Consider the following 23,047-nt stretch of genomic DNA (forward strand, 5'->3'; position numbering starts at 1 on the left):
CAGTCCGTTATATCTTTCAATCTTTCCAGACGCTTGTGGGTAATAAGGGATGTGATACACCCACTCAATGCCGTGTTTCTTTGCCCAGGAGTTTATAAGATTATTTCGAAAATGGGTCCCGTTGTCTGACTCGATTCTTTCAGGAGTACCATGTCGCCATAAAATTTGCCTTTCAAGACCCAAGATGGTATTTCGGGCAGTGGCATGATTTACAGGGTACGTTTCTAGCCAACCCGTAGTTGCTTCTACCATGGTGAGTATGTAGCGCTTGCCTTGGCGTGTTCGTGGCAGTGGTCCAATATAGTCAATCTGCCAGGCCTCACCGTATTGAAAACTCAGCCATCGCCCTCTGTTCCAGGGAGACTTTACTCGTGTGGCTCGCTTGATTGCAGCACATGTTTCACATTCGTGAGTGACCTGTGAGATGGCCTCCATGGTCAGGTCCACCCCTCGATCACGAGCCCATCTGTACGTTGCATCTCTGCCAAGATGCCCTGATGTTTCATGGGCCCATCGAGCTACAAACAGCTCACCCTTACGCTCCCAGTCCAGGTCCAGCCGAGCTACTTCAATTTTGGCAGCTTTGTCTGCTTGCTCATTGTTTTGGTGTTCTTCAGTGGCACGCCTTTTGGGCACATGAGCATCTACATGACGCACCTTTAGAGCCACGTTTTCCACTCGGGCAGCGATGTCCTGCCACAATGCAGCAGCCCAGATGGGTTTACCTCTGCGCTGCCAATTGGTCTTCTTCCACTCCTGTAGCCACCCCCACAGGGCGTTAGCCACCATCCAGGAGTCCGTGTAGAGATATAATACTGGCCACTTTTCCCGTTCAGCAATCTTTAGGGCAAGTTGGATCGCTTTTACTTCTGCGAACTGACTTGACTCTCCTTCTCCTTCAGTGGCCTCAACGACTTGTCTTGTGGGACTCCACACAGCAGCTTTCCACTTCCGATGGCTTCCTACCACACGACAGGATCCATCAGTAAAGAGAGCATAACGCCTCTCATCTTCTGGTAACTCGTTATATGGCGGTGCCTCTTGGGCACGAGCCACCTCCTCAGGCCGCACTCCAAAATCTCTACCTTCTGGCCAGTCCATGATCTCTTCCAGGATCCCTGGATGGTTGGGTTTCCCCAGTCGAGCCCGTTGCGTGATTAACGCGACCCATTTACTCCAGGTAGCACTGGTTGCATGGTGTGTGGCAGGGATGTTTCCTTTGAACATCCAATGTAATACAGGCAGCCGTGGTGCCAAGAGGAGCTGTGCTTCTGTACCAACAACTTCTGAAGCAGCTCGAATCCCCTCATATGCTGCCAGTATCTCCTTTTCAGTCGGAGTGTAGTGGGCTTCTGATCCTCGATATCCCCGGCTCCAAAATCCTAATGGTCGACCTCGAGTTTCACCTGGTATCTTCTGCCAGAGGCTCCATGTGAGTCCGTGCTCCCCAGTTGATGTGTAAAGTATATTTTGCACAGCTGGTCCTGTCCGAACAGGCCCAAGAGCTACCGCTCGAGCTATCTCTTGTTTGATGTGCTCAAAGGCTTGTTGCTGCTCAGGACCCCACTGAAAATTGTTCTTCTTTCGGGTCACTTGATAGAGAGGGCTCACAAGCTGACTGTAACCTGGAATATGCATCCTCCAGAATCCCACAAATCCTAGGAAAGCTTGTGTTTCCTTCTTGTTGGTCGGTGGAGACATAGTTGCTATCTTGTTGACAACATCCAATGGCACATGACGGCGTCCATCTTGCCATTTTATTCCCAAGAACTGAATTTCTCGTGCTGGTCCCTTGACCTTGCTTTTCTTTATGGCAAACCCAGCTCTCAGAAGAATCTCAATTACTCTTTGTCCTTTCTTGAACACTTCTTCTGCCTCATTGCCCCACACAATGATGTCATCAATGTATTGTAGATGTTCAGGGGCATCACCCTTTTCCAGTGCAGTTTGAATTAGTCCATGACAAATAGTGGGGCTGTGCTTCCACCCCTGGGGCAGTCGATTCCAGGTATACTGGACACCCCTCCACGTGAAAGCAAACTGTGGCCTGCACTCTTCTGCCAAAGGAATTGAAAAGAATGCATTGGCAATGTCAATTGTGGCGTACCACTTGGCTGCCTTTGACTCCAGTTCATACTGGAGCTCTAACATATCTGGTACAGCAGCACTCAGTGGTGGCGTCACTTCATTCAGGCCACGATAGTCTACTGTTAACCTCCACCCTCCGTCAGACTTCCGCACTGGCCATATTGGGCTATTAAAAGGCGAATGTGTCTTACTGATGACACCTTGGTTCTCCAGTTGACGAATCAATTCTTGGATGGGAGCCAGAGAGTCTCGGTTTGTACGATACTGCCGTCGGTGCACGGTCCTCATAGCAATTGGCACCTGTTGTTCTTCAACTTGCAACAGTCCCACAACAAAAGGATCTTCTGAGAGGCCAGGCAGATTAGACAACTGTTTTACCTTTTCTGTATTCACACTGGCCACACCAAAAGCCCATCGGTATCCTTTTGGGTCTTTGAAGTATCCCCTCTTGAGATAGTCAATGCCCAAGATGCAAGGGGCTTCTGGGCCAGTTACAATGGGATGTTTTTCCCACTTGTCCCCAGTCAAGCTAACCTCGGCCTCCAATACTGATAGTTCTTGACAGCCCCCTGTCACTCCTGAGATCCAGATAGGTTCTGCCCCTCTATAACTTGACGGCATTAGTGTACATTGTGCCCCGGTGTCAATTAAAGCCTGGTACTTCTGTGGATTTGATGTGCCAGGCCATCGAATCCACACTGTCCAATACACCCGATCATCCCTTTCCTCCTCCTGGCTGGAGGCAGGGGCCCTCTATTCCTGTTCTTGGTCGGAGTACTCACTGTCTGACTCTTGCCGTGCCAGGCCGGAGGTTCCTTCTTCAGGATCAAGGGAGGTGATCTCAGTCTTTCTGTATCTGGGAGATCGCTGGTTACTTCCTTGTGGTTTTACACCAGCTACATTAGCAACCTTCTTAGATGTCTTCTTGTTGGCAGGGGTCTTTCCTCGCAATTCATGTACACGTGCTTCCAACTTAAAGGTGGGTTGACCATCCCACTTCCTCATGTCCTCCCCCTGGTCGCGCAGGAAGAACCAGAGTTCGCCACGTGTCATGCGCCTTGGCTTTCCTTTCCCCCTGACTGGGACAGAAGAGAAATGATTTCTTGGGGAGCTCCTAACATCCAGGGCACTCGCCCGTAGAGATGAGGAGGTACCAAGACTCTCTTCAAAGTTCTGAAGCCAGGAAGAGACTGCCTCCACAGTTGGCGTACATCTTAGTCCTTCTCCTGCATCCATTTCTGGGTAGTACATTGCGGCCAAGCCGGCAGAATACGAGGATGGCGCACCTTTAATCACCTTCCTCCACATGGCCCGTGTGCATGGGACATCCTCTGGATTTTTAGGGGCTTCATCATTATCTGGATCACCATAGATGACTTCCATCACTGCTAATTCTCTCAGGTACTGGACACCTTCATCTGCAGTAGCCCACTTCCCTGGGGTGTGGTCCATAAGATCTTCCTTAAAAGGATACCTTGCTTTAACACTTGAAAGGAGCCGTCTCCACAGACTGCAAATTGCTGTCTCCTTTCCAATTCCCCTTTCAATTCCTCGATTTCTAGCAAGGGAACCCAGCTGTTGGGCTTCCTTACCTTCTAGCTGTTGAGCATCTGCCCCATTATCCCAGCATCGCAGCAGCCAGGCAGCGATCCGCTCACCCGGCTGGCGGCAGTAGTCTTTCCGCAGATCTCGCAGTTCTGATGACGTCAGGGACCGGGTAGTTTCTGCCTCCTGTTTCAGTTCTGTTATTCCCTCTTCTGATACCTTTGCTGAAGGACCAGCTTCTTCCTCCTCTTTCTCCTCCCTTATTAATCGAGGGTATGGGCCTGTTGTTCTCCTTGTCCATTGTTTCTTTTTTACTACTGGGGCAATCTCTGTTGTTGTTATTGTTTGAGTTCCCATGTCAACCACAGCCCTTTGAGAGTGCTGAACTGCAGCTCGATAAGCACAGGCCAGGCCCCAGTAAAGTGCTAGAAGTTGTTGATTCTCATTGGGATAGGCAAGGCACCCCTCTATCAGGTGATGTGTCAATTTTGTGGGGTTGCTTGCCTGTTCAGGGGTGAGATCCCAGGCTACAGGAGGTGATAACCGTCCTAGGAATCTGCCCAACTCCTTCCACTCTCCCTGCCACCCAGGAACAGGCCGCCTCAGAGCACATTTTGGCACCGATTCACTCAAAATTTGCGTTCTCTTACACCAAGAGCATACCGAGCTCCACACAACCCACAACAGGCGAACAGCATTAATAAAGAGTATCAATGAACTAACATAAGGATGACTAAGTACCTCGGGAGCCTGCAAAATAAAACCACTCATGATGTTCCCGATTCCTTGCAGCATGTTCCCGAGCTTAACAAAATAAAGATAAGCAGCGCAATAAACAAGCCCGTGACCAGCACAAGAGCTTGTTGCTTAATAACTACTATAGCTACAGCACATTTAATATAAAACTGCCGTTGTCGAGCCCCACGTTGGGCGCCAGAATAGACTGTGATGGTTTGACTCTGGCTAAATGCCAGGTATCCACCAAGTCGCTCTATCACTTCCCCCCCCCCTTCCCTTTGTTTTCTCAACAGGGTAAAGAGGGGAAAGAAGATAAACTAACCCTTGTGGGTGAAACAAAAGCAGTTTTAATATAAGCAAAGCAAAGCAAAAGTCCGCGCGCGGAAGCAAAAGCAAACAGATTTATTCTCTACTTCCCATGAAGAGGCGATGTCGGGCCTTCTCTGGAAGCAGGGCTCCAATACGCGTAGTAGTTGCCTCGGAGGACCAAGGGTGACCCCACCCCCTTCCTCCTTTTTCCCAGCTTTATACTGAGCAGACGTCATATGGTATGGAATATCCCTTTGGTCGGTTTGGGTCAGCTGTCCTAGCTGTGTCCCCTCCCAAGATCTTGCCCACCCCGTCCCACTGGGGGAAATATCAGAAAGAACCTTGGTGCTGTGTAAGCACTGCTCAGCAGCAGCCACAACACCAGGGTGCTATCAACACCCTGCAGCTCCCAGCATAAACCACAGCACCGTGAGGGCTGCTATAGGGGAAAACCGATTCCAGTTCAGCCAGACCCAATACAGTTTGAAATCCGGATTACTTGATCAGAGAAGGAGGCCATGTAGAAGCTGAATAACCCTGACCTTTCTGAGCTTGAAAAATCAAAACAGTACCAAAAAAAAAAAGACACATGGATAAGTGGAATGGGATCTTTTCATCCTTTTCAGCTGCACATTCAGAGTATGGTCTAATTAAAAAAATAATCAGCAAATTGGTAAACAATTTTTTGTTCAAAATTTATTGAGAAGGTTGTAAGACCTGGAAAGCAGTTACAACAACCACCCCAGATACAAGAAAACTCAGTAAAGAAAAAGCAGGAGATGTTTCTACAATAAATCTCTCCGTGTGGTTTTGAACTTCACACAATGTTTCTTTCATCATCTCACCTCTGAATCACAAGTTTCCTTTCATAGGTTTGATGAACGTAATCTATTTACCATAAACCTAGTTTCCTGTCAAAAAGGTTATCCTCTTAGCATAACACTTGGAACGCTTTTTTTTCTTGGTAAATATAAAAAATTAATCTTCAAAAAGCAGGTGTTTGCTCCGGAATTGAAATCCCTTGAGGTATGAACCATACCTTTGTTTGAGAGTACCATTTCTACCCTGCCCGCCCAACAGCTTGGAGTACCCCATTTACTTTCTCCAGTAAGAGACTCTTTGTATAATCATAATTTTCCTGTTCTCTTTAGATAGTTCCCCTTTACAGTGATGCACACACACACCAAAATCGGTACTTTCCAAGAGAATAGCAAATGGTAGTCTGTTTTGACATGTCATCTGCAAGATTTGCCAAAACTTAATTTACCATCTTCACTGTCAGCAAGCATTCCAAGCAACTCACCTACAAAACCAGACCTAAAGTTGACAATGGCTGAATCACAGAATGGTTTGTAAGGGCCCTTAAAGATCATCTAGCTCCAACCCCCCTGCTATGGGCAGGGACACCTTCCACTAGACCCAGTTGCTCAAAGCCCCGTCCAACCTGGCCTTGAACACTGACAGGGAGGGGGCAGCCACCACTGCTCTGGGCAACCTGTGCCGGTGTCTCACCGCCCTCACAGGAAAGAATTGCTTCCTAATATCTCATCTAAATCTACCCTCTTTCAGTTTAAAGCCATTACCCCTTGTCCTATCACTACATGCCCTTGTAAAAAGTAAAATAAAATAACTGTCTACCTCAAAGAGGTTGCAACTCATATTTATGCATGGCAGAAAAGCTGTTCATAATCTATTAATAGGGTCTCTGGGTACTTCAACATTACAAACAATAACAATGTTCATGACATAGAATAAATACATGATTTCATAATATCCCAGGGTAGATATAAAACATCTTATCCTCTGTATGGCTAAAACCAGCAGGCTCTTTATTCTCACTCAGCATTCCTGCACCACTTGGCTTCACTGTTCCTAATTGAGACACAATGTACTATTACATAAGGGTACTTCATTTTGCCTTTCTCCCACTTCCCTCCAGCCCGTTACCTTCTTTCAAGAAGGTACTGCTGGCTTCTAATAGAGCCATTACAGCTACTTAAATCTATAAGAGATAAGTAAATTTGTGGCTTTACCCCCCAATATCAACCACAATCCCAAGGCTTTTTTCTTCTTAAATCATTTGTCTTGATTTTATTGGTTTACAGTCACAATGAGCATGCTGTGTGCACTCATCAAAACATGGTGGCTTTATGAGGTGCTGTGACACAGGATGCTATATCAGTCTTCCCCTCCCAGCGTGAACAGACTTGTTAAGCCTATTAAGTACCAGCGCTAATCCAGAGTGATGAAAATGAAAGCACAAAACTTGAGGGCAAAATTAGTCTTAATTCTGAAAATCAGGATTCTTCAGCTTATATCAAGATCAGATATTACTCTGCTCAGTTAAGATTTAATACCGCCTTTACTCTGTATCAAGCCAGAGGTAAAAAGTTTTTAAAAAAACCCCCAAAACTAACAAGCATTACACATATTATGGTCCTTGTTACTGGGTTATAACACTACTGTATTTCTGTGGTCTGGCAAGAGTCGTCACTTCCACTTGTCATTGCTTGCAGTTACTCTGGTCTGACATGGTGCAAGATCACGTGTCACATCTCTCGAATTGAAACACTAATGCGAGTGATTTACTTAATGCAGAAAGAGCTTCATAAGGAAATTTGCATGTACAAGATTTTATTTTCTTGAAGGGTTGGAAGGAAGAGAAGATTATACATATGTCTGATGTTGACAGGTTTTTCTTAAATCACATAATACTGAAATGGCTTGGTCTGAATTCTTTGCTAGATGCTCTCTTATTTGGCCAGTGCCTGCAATATACACAAATCAATTTTCTGCATTTGCTTGAGTGTTTGAATTCAGAATACACCTTTATGTTAATTAAAGAAAATAAAACCCACTTTAAAGCTGTAGCTTTATTACAGAATCATAAATTGAAGAATTCTTATGTATCTTTGAGTTATAAGCCTAGTCTATTTAAATAATCTTTACAAAGGTAAATACAACAGCAGTTTTTCATCCTATAAAAATCTGGCATTCTTCTAGAATCTGGTAAAAGTGCAGGTAATTCAGCTGACCTATACCCTGCAGGTCACACCTTAGTGTGATTCTACAACATCAAGTTCTGTGTCTATACCTGTGACATGCAGTAGCAATCTCACTTTGTGGTTGCTGTAAAGCTGTAAAGCATGAAGCAGTCTGCTAAAACAGAAATCCAAATTTCCAGGCCAAATTAAAGAACGACCTAGTTGTCATTTTATTACATGAAATTCTCCACTTTTGAGGGAATTACATACATTTCACAAGCAGAAACTTCAGCTTTAAGCACCACCTTGCAATGCACCAAATCTCCTCACTTTAAGACTGCCTTCTCTACTACCCAAATAACAAGAAAATATTAGGGGCAAAGGATTCAAATAAAGACCTTTATTTCTGCCTTGGATCTCAAAGTTACACCATAAACAAAAACCTCTATTTCCAAAAAACAATCCAAATACTAAGTTACTAATGACATTGTCATATATGACTGCATCTTTTAAGGAAATTCCAACAGCATTACTGTTGGAAAGCAACAATGTAGTAGAAGACCAGAGTGTAACTTGCTAATAATGCTTTAATGAATGGTTGTGACGATTTTGCAAGCTGTCACTTTGACCTAAATCCTCTGTCAGTGTGCTTATCTAACATCAGCAGAATGAGTGATGACTTTACACTGGAAGCTGAAAAGTTTTAGATATATATGTGTCTTATCTAAAAGTGATTTACAAACTGTAAGAGATTTGACCTTAAATACCATTAATTTAAGTGAGAAAAGTTGCAAGTGCAGAGATGCTAATGTACAACCATCAGAACCATTTTCTCTTTTATCCTGTACTTATACATCCTACAAGGTAAATGCTGTGCTTGGCTGATGAATTTGCATTTTTAGACTTCTTGTACTTGAAAACTTCTATGACAAGGGTATTTTTATTCTATGTCACCATGAACATTCTTACCACGTGCATGTTGTAACTGCTTAGTACAGTCTCTAAGGAGTTAAGCATGAAAGTAAATTACATTTTCGAAAATGGAATATGTTGTGGATCTCTCAAATCACTTCACATCTAACAAACATGCCATCACAATTTGATCCTTACACTTTAACAGAAAAATAGATTTGCATTCTCTACATGATAATACTAAATATCTTTGATATTTCATTTATTCTTCTTCTCTAATTATTCTTCACATTCTTGCTTGCTTTAAGATAGTAGAATTAGCACTTAACTGCTCTTAATGGATCCTACAACAATCATGCACAAGTTGCAAGTTCTCTGGAGGAAGAACCTGTTCTTTTCCTTCTGCTGTCAGATTTTAATGCAAAACACAGAAAGATGTTACTAGTAGAAGCAGATGGATACACTATCAGTAACAGGAGAATATGCTGCAATTATGGTGAAATTTTAAAGTGTAGATCTGAGAGAGTGTACTGGCTGTAATAACACCACTGTGGTGGATGCATTCAGAATTTGATCACCAGTATATTATCTTTACTATGAATAGCAAAGTATTAGCATATACAAGAGGAAGGAATATTCTATTCACTTAAAATATACATACAACCGTTCAGCAATATGAGTCCAATTAGCAATAAAACAAAAGTTTGTGAAATACTAAGGAGCAAGTATTTTAGCACTCAGTCCCAGTGTTCTGTGGTTAGGACTGGTGCCTAAAGTTATGCTGACTATTTTGTTATTTAACAGGTTACTTGTTTTTACTTTCTGTTTAAGGTCCATTTGAATTTATTCTATGAAGGTTGCACGTTATCTTTAGTATAATCAACAGCACATTGTTTTCCGTGCAATTTAACATCCTACATTTTCAGGTGCACATATGCTACTCAAGAAGTCTCTCTCATCTCCACCTAGCATGATCAAATTTTGCAAAACAAAATCCAGGTTAGTTCTTTGGCTTCTGTTTCTTGTCCATGAATTATTTCACTTAAGATTGTAAACAGTCTTTGATTCATGAACTGAACTTTGAATTATATTTAGTAGCAGCTAATGATGTAAAACTGTACATATTATATGTCTCCAGTGACATTAAATGCTTCAGACACCAGATTTGAAATGCATCCTTTTTCCTTTTTGATATTTGAGCCTCAGCTCAGCAGACAGGATTGGTGACTACTGAACACTGTTTGTCTTTGGGAACTTTCTAAAACGAGAGTGGTTCTTACACTTGTACGAGACAAGTTCAGACACTCAAGTTGACTGCACTTCTTTCTAGGAAAGTTTAAGCATATTTGCTCAATTTCTACGCCAAGTGATTTGAAGATGGAAGTCTCCGTGTTCAATAAATTCTAACTGCTTAAAAGCTGTCACCCAGTTGAAACAGATGAGTGGTGGTGGTAAGAAAAACACTTAAATGAAAAAGAACAGTCTCTTACTAGGTCTACCTAAAAGGTTTGAGTGAACGAGAAAAGAAGTATTAATTTCTTTTAGACAGCATACAGTTCAAGATAACTAGAATTAACATTCTAACACTCTGACTAGGTTTCATGTAGGAGTCTAAAATTTTCTGTTGTACTCACGTGTTGAAAAAAATAGTTGTTGCAGCTGTGCTGTAGTTTTAATTTCAGAAAAATAGAGCTTGTTTCCCCAAATGATTCATTTAAATTGTCAGTGATCATTACTGTACAGATGAATTAATTTAAAATAATCTTCACAGTAAACAGGAATTTGTATTATTACAACTCTAAGATTAGATACTAAAATCTCTATTGAAAGTGGCAGTTAAGGATCTTTACTTGTTTATGAAGCCAGGCATAGGACCCTAGCTTTTCTTGCAGCATCAACATTTAATACTGTATTTAGGTAATATTATTCTAGTACCCTTAACAACAACAGTCACTCTCTAGTCTCAGTAACAGTAGTGATTAACTGTTAATGTTACTCATGTTCCAGTCAGATTCCAACGAGCAAGAGAGGAATGAGCTGTAGAAGCTCAGACCAAAAGTCTCTCTTCCTTGGTATCTCAAAGGCTTTCCCAGATATCCAAGGAAGATCAGTAAGCGTATCTGATACTTTAGTGTTTGCACTCTACCAGCCTCCCAAATAATTTAAGTTCAGGGAACTTTTAAGATTAGGAACCATTTAGGATTGCAAATGAAATCTCTTATGAGGAGTTGATCCTGAAGTTTACACAACTCCTTGCATCACTAAAGCCCTTTAGCAAGGATTTCCACAAGTGTGCTGACACGTGAAGAAATAGCTCTTGTTGGTCTGCACCACCCCCAGTTTGATGCTTTTGTTTGTGTTGGAAGAGACAGTGAGCAGCTAATGCTCATCTGTTATTTACATGCAGTCCATGATTTTATAGATTTCACGGTATTCTCTTCTTTCACAGTTATCTTCTCTCTTCAAACTTGAGAACTCAAGCAGAAGCCAAGAAATTTGTCTTTAAAAAGAATGGAAGTCATATCAGAAAAAGGTTGTTTATTGTGTCAAAATTTATCCACATCAGTGTATACGTACACCTTTGTCCACATCTTCAAAAGAGACTTTGTCAGAAAATAATGCTGGGGAAAAAAGCCCATTAACTTTCAGGGGAAAAAAACCCAAACAAACAAAGCTTCTCAAAACTTTAGGAAACAAAGGCTGTTTCAGGTTTTAATTAAAAGTATTGACAATTTTTCATAAAATTTCTAAAGAAAGACACTGTAATCTGGCGTTCTGTATTTTTCATTACATTTCATGATTATTTTTTAGCTACGTATGAAGAACAAAACAGCAGGAAAGGGTTTCCCCAATTAAGTGGTCCTCTGGGCTCTTCTGAAAGAGTACAGCAGAGCATTCTTTGACATCAGGAAATATTAATACCATTGGAATTACATCATCTTGACAGCAGGGAAAAATCCAGTTACCAAACTTAAATCACTTGCCTTCTCTCACAGCATTTCATAACAATCTTCTGTGATCTACAGAAGTGTTAGGATGCTTCCAGAACTTCAGCATAATCCTGGTCATTGCAACTCTACATAGCTACAATCACAATATATTTTATTCACAACTGAAGTAAGCAGAAATGGGGTTGTATCATTAGATGTTCAACAACCAAAGCAAAGCAAGAGAAAAAAAAACAACTAACAAACAAGACCAAACAGTATATAAATGGTTTGGTTGAAGAAAGTTCCTAAACTCCCACCTTGAAGGCACAAAAGTTCTTTAATCCACTGTCTTTAGTAGCGCACTGCTCTACTACAGATATGCCATTGAATCTGGAAATGGGATATGCTGCCGACTTTCTAAAAACATCACATCTGCTATAACATCCAATATCAGTCTATAAAAATGAAGTGGTATTACCTTAATGTTACTTAATCTTAGCTTTTTTGTATTTAGTGAAATCTCTCCAAGCAACACCTACATGCAGATCTGGAAAACCTTCCCATTAGAAATTCATTTGAGAGTAAAACTGCTATGAAATACCATTAAATACTGATGATCTCACCTTGAAGTCACTTGAAAACACTACACCCCAACAAAGTTTATGTATGGCATAACAGAAATGTCTTCGGGTTGACATAGTGCTTAGGGATCTGGTGTAGCTGAGAATGGTCAGTGTGAGGTTAATGGTTGGAAAAGATGATCTTCAAGGTCTTTTGCAACCTAGATGATTCTGTGATTTTGCATTAATGGAAGTTTCATAACACTAATAAATCACTTCATGGCAAAGAGGACCAAGTCCTAATACCTAGCCTGAAAATTGTTTGAATACTTTTTTTCTTCCAAACTGCATTTTATTTTGCATAAATACGGAGGTAAATTCAGCATTTGTATATAGGCTGTACCAGAATATGGCAAGGCTAGGAAAAACACAGGATCTTCTTTCTAAAGAGACTCCTGAAGATGACAACACAAGGTTCATGATTACTCAGTTTAAGAGGTATATGAAGCTAAATTAACAAAAATAATTGCAGGTTTGAATTTATAACTTTTAAAGTAAAAATATGAATAATCAATAGAAGAGTACCCTCCAGCAATATTTTGCAATAAGAAAATGCTTGGCAGAATGTTCAGTATGTGACAGGAATATTTACTTTTACACTCACAGCCAGAACTAATTTGATACTTATTCAACACCCACATTTGCAAGCAAGAATTCTGTGTTTATGTCTCCATGATGCTTTATTACTTTCTCATATAGCCAAAGTATTTTAAGATTAACCATTACAAAAAAATTATCTTCTTTAATGTAAAAAAAAAAACAACTACAAGAACTTGCAAGTAAATTTCTCAAAAACAGAATAAAATGGACAAGTTGGCTTGCTGCCCATTACAATTTCACAACTAATTTGTAACTAAAAACATGGGCCCTAGCTTCAGTATTTTCTGCCTAAGGAAAAAATAAGTTTTCCAGGGCATTGTCTTGGGGTTGTGTGTGGGGTTCTTTATTTCCTCGTTTTATCTACTCATAAGTTTTTTTAAAGCTTGCATGCTGAGTAATATTCCAGCAAAGGAACACAAACGTTGCACCTTCTGGTCTTATCCTTCTCTGAGGCTCTTCTCTTGACGGTTATACTGTTGTCAAAAATTCAAAAGTCACTATGTCATCCCATACAGGATTAAAAATCTGGAGAGCCATTACTGGAAGCAATGGATTGCAGCACTCGCTTCTCATTTAATACATTTAAACAGTCTTAAACTCAACATCACCAGATTTGACCAAATACGTTACAGATATTACCAGTGTTGTATACTATTTTATGCCTGAGGTTTCCCGAAAAAACAAAACCAGGTAAGTAGTACCATGGCTTAACATACCTGTTTGTCTAGAAAATAAAGTGTGTTTTAAACATGACATTGATGATTCTGATATAAATGCAAGACCCGAGTAGCACGACAATATCATATTGAGTGGGACCACATGCTGCACCAACTTGAGATAATTTGGAAATATCGTGCAAGGGCTTCTGTAACCAACCTGGTAACTCCAGACTTGACCACTCAAACCTTTATTCAGTCTTCACAAGCCCAATGATGACATTCTGCAATATTATCCTTCATTCTCAACATCACCTTACAGCATTTTCAAATGAAGTCTACTAGTGAAAGAAATGGATGATGAAAGCAGATGTACAACTTTGTTGAGCTCTTATTTCTCCTTTAAATTTTCCTAAGCAACTATTTTATTCTACAAAGGAGAAAAAACATGAAACATGTAGAGAAATCTGCTTAACCTGTTGGTTAAACATTGTAGAAATAACTGCCTTGTGACTTAATACTGTTACTACAAACAGACCACAGAGGATACATCAATTACACTATCTTACACACATCTAATTTTAACATTATAACTAGCAGCCTAACTTCAGCAAAGTTTTTACCTAAACCAAATACAAACTATTTGTAGCCTTCAAAGTGTATTCAAATATTTATGGAGGAAGTTAAAAAAAAAAAAAAAAAAAAAGGTAAGTTTTCTAGAATATACCACTGCTACCAAACGCATATTTTCTTTATAGCTGGTAGAAGAAACTCTGTTTATAATACTTAGAGAATCTGATACACTCAGAACAAAGGCTATCTTAACTAGTCATACACAATGTTTATACTGGTCATTATCATCCTTTCTGTTTTACATTTTTTTTGCTACAAAGACAAGACACACACATAATGAATGAAATATGCAACCTCTGAATAATTTATGTATCATCTTGTAGCAGTATACCCTACACTGTTTAAAATTCTAATTTAAATACTCAAAATAGTTAAGATTAAGTGTTTTTTATGACTATACCATATATATGAAAGTTTAACATTTTTAAAACTTAAACAATTCTTAAGGAATATTCTACACAATGCACCACTCCCATGATTTATCTTGCCCACTAGCCAGGCACAAGAGATTAGGTGTTGTATTTATAACATTTAAATTAGAACGATCTCTCCATGCATTTGCTTCCCAATTAAATCAAGTTTATAAAGGAAAATGCTAATTAAACTACAACTCCTTTTTTCCTCCAAATGCAAATTTTAAATATCAAATATCCCTATGTCCAGCTCTGGGGACCCCAACTTAAGGAGGATATGGACTTTTTGGAGTGAATTCAGAGGGCCACAAAGATGATCAGGGGGCTGAAGCACCTTTCTTCTGAGGACAGGCTGAGAGAGTTGGGGTTGTTCAGCCTGGAGAAGGCTCTGGGGAGACCTTATAGCGGCCTTCCAGTGCTTAAAGGGGCTACAGGAAAGACTGGGGTGGGGGTGGACGACACTCTATCAGGGACTGTAGGGATTGGATGAGGGGTTACGGTTTTAAACTGAAGGAGGGTAGATTTACATTAGATGTAAGGAAGAAATTCTTCACTGTGAGGGTGGTGAGGCACTGGAACAGGTTGCCCAGAGAAGCTGTGGCTGCCCCCTCCCTGGCAGTGTTCCAGGCCAGGCTGGATGGGACTTTGAGCAACCTGGTCTATGGAAGGTGTCCCTGCCCATGGCAGGGGGTTGGAACTAGGTGATCTTGAAGGTCCCTTCCAACCCAAACCATTCTATGATTCTATAAAAGGTAGCCTATAAAAAACCGTAAACTTAGTATGTTGACAGTCAAATCAATATGTTCATTTCAATCAATATGTTATCCTGAGGGACTGTCCCTATTTACAATTATATGAAATCAATACATGTTATTACAGATATTGTGACTGCTCAGAGAAGCACAGGAATGATCTTCATTGTAATTACAAATTTCTGGCTGTGACAGTTTCCTTTTCCTTTACTGCAAGAACTGAGCTGCTCTGTGTGTTGCAGTCTTACATTCTTTGCAGTAACATCAGTAAAGAGTATTTCTACGATACAGTAAACATGTAACAAAATGCTAAATTGGGATACTTCAGAATCTAAAACAAGAACTACAGAAATGTTTGGAAGTATCACATAAAAATATTAACTACTGTCAGTTGTTCCAGGCCCTTAAAACCCTTTATATCTATGGTAGCTTAGAACAGATTAAAAATAAAACTTCACCATCTTAAAATTATTTGTGCTATGATTTTTCTTAGTAGACCTACATGTCTGATTACTATGAATATTGCCCTCTTATCTATTTGTTTCTTTATTCTTTTGATTTTTTTTCCTTTATGAACAATGCTGTGTTTTAGCACTTTGTGTTAATAGTAGGATTATTTTCTTTCTATTTTACATTTGTTCTGGTTTTATCTTTTTCAAGGTCAAAGTGTTCTTTCTCTCTAAGAAGCTGCTCTGGAGCCTTTTTTTAATGTAACTATTCTTTCTTCTTAATTCCCAGGCATGTTTAAAATTCTAATCAGACAGTGAAAAGCCACATCCTAATACAACCTAACACACTGAATAAAATTCACCCATCTAACAATGCTTTGTTCTTGTTTATTTTATGAACCCTCCACAGAAAGTTAATTTTGCAGCCAATCTCATTAGATTTGTAAGTAATAACAACCAAAGATAAGAAAATAGAGTAAGATTTATGCTTTATGATCTAGCTACTCAGTGCTTTAAACTATTGTTCATTACCGTTTGTTCCCATGTCACAGTCTGCTTCATGCCTTCCAGTAATGCAAACTTCACACAATATTCCAAATTACTTTCTCACACTTAAATCAGTATCATGCTTTCCCACTAAGAAATTTTGGTGCAACTACTAACATTAATATATTGTAGGGCAGTCAGAATATTGCTAGAGTTGGACTGCCAGTCCAACAGATCTGAAAATAACATGGAAATAAAGAGTTTGGTCTCTAAATTCCACACCATTCTCATTACCTTCCAAAGAATTAAGATTGCCTTTCTGTAAACCACACCTTGGCATTTCTCGTCATTTCCTCTCATGTTCTCCCATTCAGGAACACATTTTCAGAATAACATAGTAAGTGCTGAACAACTTGCTAATTATCACACTAGGCTCCCCCTCAGAACCATATCACTCCAAACATAGGCTGCACATTTACAAGAGTAGTTTAACCCCCTTATTCAGAAGTTATCTTAAATCTGTATCTACTGTTCACTTACAGGGTCTTGTCAACATGCTCAAAGAAGCCAAGTATGGGGGTGGAACTGGTGATGCTGACATAACAGTGTGGTACAAATACTCTTTTCTCATACTGCCTCATTCAGAATACCCAGATTAGAGCATGGTTTATCAAAAGTGGGAGCTGTTGCATTTCAGGCACCAGAATAACAATAATGCACCTCTTCAATTGATCTCCCTACCGACACAAATACACTTCCAATCTATTTATCTTCAGCTAATTCAGAGACATGAACATAGAACCCAGTGCTAGCAGGGATTATTTAATTTTATAACACGTATTGAATATCCCTTTTCATCCTCATTTCTCCATCATAGCATCCAATTAAGATGCTTTCTCTGATCAAGAAAGTACATAACCTGTGTTAAATATAATCTGTCAGTATGAAACTAAAATAATCTTGAGCAACTAATGATTCATCTACAAAAAATGTGATTAGTCAGACACACTAGTATCATAAAAAAAAATTTCCTATTTCCTTTTTAAGAAATCCAGTATGTGAGAAGATGGGACAGACTGAATCTCACTTAAAAGTCTCACTTAAAGTTGCAAGTGGCATGCTAAAGAGAAATGCGGAACACTTTGTGGCATATGGCCTGCCTCTCAATCAGCAGAAGAAAAAACATTAGATAAAAACCCTTTCAGCAGAAATATGACATTGTTATTATGGTAACTCTACCTACACAAGCAAATTGGTAATAAGTTACAAAAATTATGTAGGATTTAGTGTTTGTAAAAGCATAAATATCAAGACAAGCTTCTATATACGAGTTCTATTCAGTTACTTCATCTGACTTCCTCCAAAAATGAAACTCCGATTATGCTATTTATACAGGCATCTGCCTGGTTCACCTCAGAAACTTCTGAAATTAATCACCCATTTCACATGAATTTGGTGGAGAGCAGAGGCCAAAGATACATTTCTTATAAACTCTGTAAACACCAGCTGCAGAGTAGGGAAGCATCACTATAATGCAAATACTGTCTTCCTTCACTGACGTCTGTCCACCAGGTAACCGATTAGTACAGGCCCATGAGCTCAGTCCTGCCTTTGGGAGCCGGACACAATATGTCACTTTTATCCAACTGGTGGGTTGTCAGGGAATACTGAAGTACACACAACAAGACTAGCTGGAGGGAGCATAGGAGTGATAAAGAGGAGTTGGAGGCATTTTGAGGAGTAACTAAGGTTACTGTAGGGCAACACAGTGTGCAGTGGAGATTCTTACACAACAAAATCAGGCTTCACTATTTGTAAAAGTGCAAAGACAACAGATAAGAATAGTAACAGAACTGCTATTTGTGAACACCCGCAGTTCTAGAAGGGACTTCTTGAAACTGGCATGAGATTGAGGGGCTCCAGGCAGACATGGTGCAGGTATCATTATCCCGTATGTTATACGTACAGCCCTGTTGCTTCAAAACGCCATTTTTTTTGGTCATACTGCCCAAAAGCCAAAACTGTCTTTAAGACACACCCAAAGTAACTATATGCGTATTCTCATTCATCTTTACTTCAAGCTTCTAAGCCCTTAGGACATGTTTTCCTCTGCAAACAAAGGCTTAAAACATATTTTGCACAGTAAAGACGAATCATGCATGAAATCATACAACTTCAAATAACTTTAGATACCAGGGAAGGGGGGCAGGGGGATGGAAATCAAGCACCCATTTGGGGTGAAAACACTTAAGAGCAAGTCTTTTCACCTGTTCTGTATTTAATGTTGACAAGACATATGGAAGAAGAGAGAAAAAAGGTCAAAGGCATCAGTGGCTACATCTTAAGTAAAGCACAAAATAAGGTTTCTTCAAAAAGATATTATGTACCCTCTTCAGTTGTGCACAAATCAATCTATTTAATCCTGAATAGAGTATATACACACTACCCTTACACTTCCAAAAAGGTGTATATACAGGTTAAAGAGGTGACTGCAAAGATTTTCCTGAAAGTAGCCACTAAAAGCAGACTGCATTTCTTTTTATTTTTGTAGCTGTTCACTGCTAATACAAATACCTGCACTCAAAGTTCTCTGAGAACTTTGGAATGAGCTTTCTTTAAGACTCACAAACATCAACAACACTTCTTGAATATCTTCTGGATTGAAAGCATTTGGAGATAAGACCAGATCCACAGCAGATAAAATTGTTATTGTGCCAGTTAAGTAACATATACATTAATAAGCCATAGCAAGAGTCCCTGATTTAATATTTGGTGTCTCAGTCATTCTTTAACACACATGAACAAGCTTTACCTGGCTGTCATTCTCCCTTTGTAAGAAAAGTAAAAAAAAAATCACAATAGAGTTACACACTTAGCAAGTGTCACTATTTTTAGCTGTCCCTTAATTACAGGAGGAGACCATTCCAACCTATGTATTTAAAGAGTAATAACCCTTATACAACTTTATAGTGAGCATTCATTCTGTATTAAAATTTCCTAAGGAAGATTTTAAGGCTGAATACTATTTTGGACAGTGAGTGTAGTTACAAACCTTTTTCTTAAAGATAATTTCATTTAAGGGAGTGAAAACACTAATTCCATCTGAACTCTCAATATAAAAGAATATTTAACGCAACCACTTCAGCATGCTTTCCAGGTATGTGGTGTCTCATTCATAAAAGAATAAACAAGTAGCAGCATCAAGCACTGAAAAAAGGCTTGCACCAAGGGGCCTTATGAATATTAGTTTGAAGAAGAGTCCCACAACCATGTATTACCGACACCTCTTTTTTCAGTTAAACAGAAATGGAGATTTCACATTTGCTTGTGAGAATACATCTTTTGCAAATCTCTCTTCTACACAAGCAAAACAACTGAATAAAGGTAGTAGAAAGTGCTTATTTCCTTCCAATTCAGTTTTCTTCCTCTCCCATATCATTATTTCCTAATTATTGAGATACACACTTTAATTAGAGAATGTTGATTTCCTCAACGCACATAAAAATGCAGTTTAATATATTTTGCTAAATAAGACTGACTGGAGCAGAAGTACAATTAATACGGTTGGTACAGCAGCAAAGCGTTATATACATTCTGTGATCAAGCGTAGTGGCTTAAATATGAAGCATGAGCAGATCACCTCACATGGCTTTAAATAGTAACCAGACCTTCTGGGTAAGAAGGGCACTTGAGCACAATTTGTTTGTGTCGATTGGACACAGCTGTGGTCATTGTGTTTCCCAGACAGAACAGTTTGGGGTTTTTTTTATACCATTTTACAACTGAATCCATGATGGTGCCATTTCATTTTTCTAAGGGAATATCATTTTTTTTGTACTTATATGCTTGGCTTGCTTATAGTTTTTGCAAAACTACATGGACAGTAAGTTGCATATAAGTAAAAAAAATACATTGCCCTTATTATAAAAAAAAATTCACCTGTCATTATGTATTGCTTACAGAATTTGACCTCAACCTCTCAGACACAAAATATATTCTTGCTTGCTAAATTTTTAGATTCTAGGCTTTAGGATTTACTTTATTTCATTATTTTTGTGAGCTCTTGATGTTAGTAAATTAACTGTTGTATGCTTAGTATGGCAGCTACATGGATTACTGCAGACCATTTTCCTATAATTAACTTTTAAATATTGAAGATTTTATTACAAATCAAGCCATAATTGCAAATCTGTGGAAACGTTAGGTCACAATTTCATGTGACACAACATCTTCTGTTTGCTGGACAGACTCATTAGCTTGTAACTACCTGATTTTCTGCAAGAGTTCATATCCATATTCTTGTTATCTCGGATAGCTCTGAATAACCATGCAAATAGTAGACGTCGAGTTATGTGATAAACATTAAAAGATTTCAGCAGGCATCTAAAGAAACGGTATCACACTTAGCATCAGAGCCATTATTTCTCCATGAACATTTCATGGGAGAACTGGTAAACCACAATAGTGGCAACATCTAGGTGAACATATCGTGCCCTAATTTGTCTTATCATGTTCATTCTCTTTCAGCTCCCAAGTAGCTCCCCCTGAGACACACACACCGCTAAGTGAACTCTCAATTCTCACCACGAACGCTTGTCATACAGTAGTAATTTAAGACACCATTCTACATTGTGCTAAGCACATTCTGGCTCAGGTCCAGCCAAGGATTTAATACCAAAGTACTCCTGTTAACAGCAACATGGCACTGGATCAGGACCAGCAAGCTAAGTACGAGCTACCAAGCTCGTAAGCTTCAGCTACCAATGTAATGGGTATATATACCGCACTAAGTCCCAGGACATCACTTTTGTTAACTGCTATAAATTAGAAGGGTTTTGTCATGTCTGTTTTGTAGGGTTTTTTTGCAGTGGTTTTTTTTTTTGTTGTTGGTTTTGTTTTTTTGGGGCTTTTTTTATTTGTTTGGGGTTTTTTAAGACCACAACCAACCATCAACAAAAAAACAGAACTGTCAAGTCATCCTTTCAAGTAGTTAAATATCTCCCTTGCACACCCCAAAACTCAAAGCTTCCAAACTTCATCTAATTCAAGGTCTGAACAATTTTAGGGTAGGATTTACACAAGGGTGAATGATTCCTGAATCTGCTTTTCAAGAAAGCTTTGCATGCCTTCCAGTTACCCACTGTCTTTTCTGTTTTACTCAATTGCAATATGTAATTTAACAGAGAACACAACAATGACTTCCAAAATATCATACTGCATTGGCCTGGGGGGAGGGAGGGAGGGGTAGAGTGGTGTTGAATTTTAAAATTTTGTTCTATTTTAAAAGTTTGCCTCCAAGTGCCATCAATTATTCTGGCTTTTAGTGGAAGACTAAAGTTCTCAGCACCTTCCAGAACTTGAACACCGCTTCATTTTGTCACATTGTCAGCCATGAATCCTCTACCCCCCTGCAAACACTAAGATACTAAATCAAATAACTGTTGAATCTGAAGCAAACAGCTGATTTGTGACATTTAAAATACTTGTCTGGGAGAGTCTGACAAATAGAGTTTTTCATTTGATTGTAAATAGGGTGGTATTTTACCGCAGTGATCATAGATAAATCATTACAGACAATGTAAAGGTCTGTGTGCAATATTACATACTACATTATGCATAAGAAAATGGCATTTCTCCCTCCATCTGTCAAAAATACTCGTTAGAAGCAAGCAGATACATATGAAGACTGTTTGAACACTGGTGGGGAGGAATATTGACTTCTCTCTGATAAGAGCAACTTAGTGAGACCACTCAGGGGCAGTTTCAGGTCTAGCATCCTAGCAAATCAAGGTTTAATTTGACCAAAAAGACACTGACATGTTTTTTTTTCCCTTTTGAAATCTTCATTGATAAACTCTGAAAGAGATAATTATTCAAGTTCCTGAAACAAAGTTCTACCTAATTATAGTAAGAATTTGGCTCATTTCAGAATAGGTAATATACATGAAGAGTTTATGCATGGAGCTTTCTGATACAGAAAACCCCATCCTCTCTGCTAAATAATGGTATAGTTACACTATTTATATATTCTTCATTATTACAGACAATTCTTTATGCTACCAGAATCAGCTATAAAAGTATTTTAAAAGTCAAAATAAGAAAAATAAAGAAAAACTACACTCTTAAAGATGATAACTTGACAGGACAAGTTCAAACCTATCACTCCCAGAGAAGCTCTGGTGATCAACTCATCTATCTGAAATCTAAGTTTGCAGGGAGGAGTGCTCATCTCTTCCCAGTTACATTTTAGCCATTCATATACAACCACTTGAATACATAGGAATACCCACAGTGCCAGACTTTGCATATATGAACTCCCACAAGCACATTATGTCTGCTTACAATATAATTTTAAGAGGATGTATAGGTTTTACACAAGCATTCACAATCCTGTATGTCTACCAGAAGAATGTTTCCATAACTATAAAATACATAATAAAATGCTTTATGAAAGAAAGCATGGAAATAATTTTTTTTAGGTCAGGGTAATTGATAGAAATTGTTCACCGAATCTTAGAAATACTAAAACATCCTTATTTGAAAATAACTATATTCTGTGGTAGAACACACCCCTGTGGTCAAATCTTAGGCAATGTTCTAGTTCACAATTTCTGTACAGTTGATGTGGTATTTAGTGGGGCTTTTTTTAGAATGCAATACAATTTTATGGTGTTCCAAGCAGATCTTGTTCAATTAAAGGAACATAATTAATTCAATACACTCAACAATCATTTATATTGTCAGCACATCAACAATGAAGGCAATAAAACTAATTTTAAAACTGGAACGGCACCCCCTAAATGCAGTATTTTGTATCAAGCGGCATACATTCACAGTGATGATCACACATATGTGTGCACACAGACAATACAGAAACATTTAGCAGCTACTAAAAAGATGCACAAAATTAGAGCTCAGATCTGTCATAAACA

At 39.1% G+C, this 23,047-nt stretch overlaps 1 protein-coding gene across 26 annotated transcripts in view; it reads right to left on the reverse strand.

Annotated features, from left to right (window-relative positions):
- The window catches only part of NRXN1 (neurexin 1), a 740,630-nt gene that overhangs the window by 505,572 nt on the left and 212,011 nt on the right, over positions 1 to 23,047 (reverse strand). The gene's annotated exons all lie outside the window — the stretch shown is intronic.

Source organism: Athene noctua, chromosome 1 (genome assembly GCF_965140245.1).
Source record: "Athene noctua chromosome 1, bAthNoc1.hap1.1, whole genome shotgun sequence".
Lineage (NCBI taxonomy): Eukaryota > Metazoa > Chordata > Aves > Strigiformes > Strigidae > Athene > Athene noctua.